At 41.1% G+C, this 5,347-nt stretch overlaps 1 pseudogene; it reads right to left on the bottom strand.

Annotated features, from left to right (window-relative positions):
* Positions 1–213: 213 nt before the first annotated feature.
* LOC130417613 (uncharacterized) lies at positions 214–2,329 on the bottom strand (annotated as a pseudogene).
* Positions 2,330–5,347: the final 3,018 nt, after the last annotated feature.

Raw genomic sequence — 5,347 nt, 5'->3', positions numbered from 1 at the left:
CCCTAATTGGAGGTAGGCGCAACCCATTTTTAAAACGCTCTCCTCCACCACCCAATGCAATTCCCGGATTATTATTTCCATTGTCGTTGAGAAAGCTAGTGGTAAAATTGTGCAACCTGCCATAATGCCAACCTACAACTGTTGCCACGGGGGTGGCAACAGCCCCAATCTCCAAATTCCAATACGGAATTGGAGATCCTGAAAAAACCTTAATCAGCTTTTTTCGCACCTGTCTGTGAGCTGCCCTCCGTGGATAACTCTACAGGAGATGCAATCGTAGGAGTACTTGATCAGGTTGACCATCTTGGCTGGGTTGACCATCTTGACCATCTTGATCAGGTTGGCTTTAGCGCTCATAGTCGACGAAGTTGATATACAACGGCGAATTCCATTCCAGGGACTGCTCGACTATGATGTGGAGCATGGCAATCTGGTCCGTGCAGGATCTGTTTTGCCGAAAGCCAGCCTGCTCTTCTTGTAGCGGTGAATCAACAGTATCCCTCATTCTCTCCAAGAGGACCCGGTTGAAGACCTTCCCAGGCACGGATAGGAGTATGATGCTCCTGTAATTATTACAGTTGCTGAGGTCACCTTTCTTAGGAAGCTTGATCAGGTAACCTTCCTTCCAGTCTGCCGAAATATCTTCTTTCTCCCAGATCCTCACAAAGAGTGGGTACAGGATCTCCACTAATGCATCCAGGTCTGCTTTTAACGCTTCTGCTGGTATGTCGTCCAGTCCAGCGGCCTTCCCGTTCTTCATCAGGGTGATGGCCTTTCTGATCTCTTCTCTGGTGGGCTTCTCACAGTTGATATTTAGATCTACATTGGCTGGTTCAATGACTGGGGAGTATGGTAGTGTTGGTCTGTTCAGGATTTCCTCAAAGTGTTCAACCCATCTGTTCAACTTCTGGTCTAGACTTTTGATGGTGTTCCCATGCTTGTCCTTAACAGGTCTTTCTGGCTTGCTGAACTTTCCACAGAGTCGCTTGGTGGTGTCGTACAGCTGTTTCATATTGCCCCTGTATGCTGCCTGCTCCACTTCAGCTGCCAGTCCTTCAAAGCAGGCCCTCTTATCCTTCTTGATGTTTCTCTTCACTTCTCTATTGGCTTCTGTGTATGCTCCTTGGGCCTTGGCCTTCACTGCTCTGGTTCTGCTGTTGTTAACTGTTACCTTTTTCTACTTTCTCTCATCCATCTTGGCCAAGGTCTCTGCTGTGATCCACTCTTTCTGTTGGTGTTTCTTTGGCCCCACTACTTCTTGGCATGATGATCTAAGTGTCTCTTTCACTTTCTGCCACCTGGTGAGTGCACTGTCATCCTCTTCTTCAAATAGTTCCTGAAGCGCTTCTAACCTATTCTTTAGCGCCAAACTAAACTGTTATTTTGTCGTGGGGTCTTTTAGTAGGCTGACGTTGTACTTCGTTCTTCTGCCTGACGCGTCTATTTGGTTCCTCTTCAGGTTCAGCTTCAGTCTTGCCACCACCAAGTGATGGTCGGATGCCACGTCAGCACTTCTTCTCACTCTAACATCTTGCAGGGAGCTTCGGAATTTCTTACTTATACAGATGTGCTCTTGTGGATCCGTTTGTGAGGAAAGATGCTGCCTCCGATGACCAGGTTGTTGGGGGCACATAGGTCTGCCAATCTCTCTCCATTTTCATTCATTACTCCTAGGGCGTGAGTGCCCATGACTTGTTCGTATCCGGTGTTGTCAGACCCAATCTTATCATTGACATCTCCTATGAGGATAATGATGTCCTTGTCTGGAAAAGTCTCGAGGATCTTCTGCAGTCTCCTATAGAACTGATCTTTCTCTTTTTCTTCACTATCGTTCGTTGGAGTGTGGCACTGTATGAGGTTTATCTTGATCTTCTTCATCTTGGTACAGAAGGATGCTGTAATGATCCTGGGGCCGTGTGCCTCCCTGGGGCCGTGCAACCTCTGCGACTGTTTGGACAATAAGAAAACCAACCCCTGCGTGTGAGGTGCATACCTTTCTTTATGCCCTGAGTACAGCAACAGCTCTCCTGTCCTCAGTCGTCGTTGTCCACCTTGGGTCCACCGTGTCTCACTGATGCCTAACACAGTCAGGTCGTCGTTCCTCATCTCCGCTGCTACCTGCGCTGTCTTTCCTGACTGGTACATGGTCCTAACATTCCATGTGCTGATGGTGGTTCTCCTGGTTTACAGAAGGGTAGTCGGCTCTGAGGCTTCCTTTCGGCTTTCACCACCCAGCGTCATAAGTCTTCGTAATGAAGTACCTTCCTCACCCAGAATGAGGTCGTGGGGCGCCCAACCCTCCTCCTTTTTCAGCAGAGCTAGGGACCATTCTTGGCAGAGTTAACACAACAAAGAACACAACCGAGTAAAAATTCTAATTTTGAATTCTATTTAGAATGGATAGTATGCAAATTGGGAAGCAATAATATAAAATGTGCAGGGCTGGTGCTACTCCAGGGGTAAGTCTCAAACAGCTCCCTACTTCCCAAGGTCAGGGAAGAGTATATTTGTTTAATTTTTGTTTTTAGCTCAATATCATTCAAAAATATCTGTATTTGAGCTTGATCATATTTTGCACAAACAACAGACATCTCTGTTACCAATAAAGACTTCAAGTTTTTTCTAGAACCTACCATTCCAATACAATTACAGCAAGAGTGACAGAAGTGCAAACGCTACAAAGTTGGGTGAGGTTCATTGTAACATTGTTCATTGTAAATTTCTGTTACTTAAGAGTGTTATGGTATAAAGCCATATCGGTCAGATCCACTTGTTGTCCTACTCACACTGCCTGGACTATGTGCATATACAAGAGTTTTTTCAACACACACATGGAACAGACTGTAGCAAACATTTAAACAATTGTGGGTTTAGGTTGATTTCAGTTTTCAACAGTGTTTAGCAGAAATCACTTACTGCTCCTTTAAGAGAAAAATATTTCCTTCTTATAAAAGACTGGTCTGGTTGAGGTGTTTGTGGTTACATTGTATTATTTGCTGGTATTTAACTAATTACAGTATATCAGATATCATATACGCGTCACTTTTAAAATTATTATTGATTTGGTTCATATTGCTACATTGCAGATGATCATCAAGAGGAAACCTTTAGTGTATGTCATCAACTTAATTTTTCCAGTCTTTTGTTTCCTGGTATTGGATTTGGCCTCCTTCTTCATAAATGCATCTCAAGCAGATAAGTTGAGCTTTAAGGTGACTTTACTCTTGTCCATTTCTGTACTGCTGCAAGTTCTAAATGACAGACTGACCGCAACATCAAGTGATATTCCATTAATTGGTAAGTCATGAGTCAAGGGATGCTTTTTAAACAATCTTAAAGGAGTTACTTTATTAAACAAAATGTTTTGTAATGGAAGAAAAACATGTATGTTTGCTAAATTACAATTTTGGTCTACGACAAAAGTGTCAGATATTTAGGCATAAGATCAGTTGTATTTTATAATTAAACATTATTCTCAAGTAACGTTTGACTTTTGCTTCTGTAAGGCATCATAGAAATGTAATTGGTCAGTGTTTACAATCATAGTTTGCTGTTTTTACAGGGGTTTACTGTGGTGTGGTTTTCACACTTATTGGCATCAGCATTCTTGAGACCATACTTGTGAATGTTCTGACAGCTAAAGGAAAAAAGGCCAAATCAGTAACACCAGAGAACACCAAGAATGCTGTAACTGGTCCAAATGGTAAGTATCTTTCCTTGTCTGTGTATAATTCTTAGAAAGAAAATGGTAAAACGTGTTTATAATGTACAGAATGAATCTTAACTTAAGAAGAAATAAGAGAATGCTGCCCATATTTTAAAACTGGGTGGCTTATCTAGAGCAACCTATACTCCAATCCATACGGCCAGAAATAGGCTCTTTGTCCATAAATATTAAAATATAAGCATTTTCAGAATGAACGCCTGGCAGGTAAGCTTATGCCCATACCGTCATCATGAAACTACATGTTGGGGTTTAATTTTGACGCGTATCGTGTTTCAATTTAAAGCGTCAGGATTAACTCTATTTACAATCCACTTTCCAATATTCAGGCATTTTCAGTAAGTAATGTTACTCATTTGTTTAATGTATAACATAACATTCAAAATTGTCAGAATTGCTTTTTTAAAACATGCAATTATTCCAGGTGTACCGAGGTCAAGCGATCTATTTGTATCGGGAACCTTAGGGTTCACTTGTAGGGATAATTCACCCCCCTTTCACAGTTTCACAGAGAAAGATATTTGAAAGAATGCTTGTATCCAAACAGTTCTTATCCATCGTTGACTACCATTGTAGGAAAAATGACAATGCATGTAAAAAGTGCCCCAAAACTGTTTGCTGTCTATCTTCTTATATTTTCTTCTGTGTTCAACAGAACAAAAAATATCCTACTAAGGTAGTCAATTGGGACCTGAACTTGGACTTGGTTACGAGCATTCTTCCAAATATCTTTTTCTGTGTTCCATCAAAACAAAATCTTTTTTACAGATTTGGAAAAAGATTTCACCAGAGATACAGATTTCACCAGAATTTTTTGGTGAACTGTTACTTAAAGGAAACCCCTTAAAAATCTCTTACTAGCTGTGTCGTTATATTTGTCGTCTAATAAAGTCAATAATATGTTTGTTCTGGCACACACTTTTCTATTGCCGTGTTTTGACAGAAACTATTGCGGAAAAGTATAAACGCTTTTGTAAGACTGACTATTAAGATGTTCGTTGCAACGTTCTTAAAGAAACCCCCTCCCTCAGTGCAGGTATAGGCTACGTCGGTCCTGGAGTGCCGCTGGCCGGCAGATTTTAGCTCCAATCCTAATCAAAAACAACTAAACACGCTAATCAGTGTCTTCAAAATAATAAACATCTAGACACAGCATTGGTCACTCTGTTTCACTGCTGCTACGTCAACGGCGCAGCCATATTACTGAGGGCAAAAGCCCACTAGACCCATTCAAGTAAATGCACCCTTGTTTTTTGTTTCAATGACATTCTCATCTAAAGCCATGGTTTGTATATCCTCCCACAGATCATGTAAATGACTTGAATCACTCTCTAGAAACCAGTGGAAACGAGGAGCCGATGTGTATGCTTGTCATTGGAAAGAAGTCATCGCTGTGGACCAAAGCTGCAAAAATTATTGATGTGACCTTCATTGTTTTGTACATAATCACCATTATTGTGTTTCTTTCTGTAATTGGTTCGAAATGGTTAAAGTAACAGCCTCTTATATGTAAAATGGCATGAAAAGCTTAATTTGAAACATGTTTTGTTTATTGTTTATTGTATTTGACAATGCGGAATTATATTCCTTCCTCTTCTGTTTGTTGTGGTTGAATTAAACAAT

Source organism: Triplophysa dalaica, chromosome 1 (assembly GCF_015846415.1).
Source record: "Triplophysa dalaica isolate WHDGS20190420 chromosome 1, ASM1584641v1, whole genome shotgun sequence".
Taxonomy (NCBI): Eukaryota; Metazoa; Chordata; class Actinopteri; order Cypriniformes; family Nemacheilidae; genus Triplophysa; species Triplophysa dalaica.
Note: the sequence above shows the minus strand (reverse complement) of the source record. Positions and strands in the feature narration are given on the sequence as shown.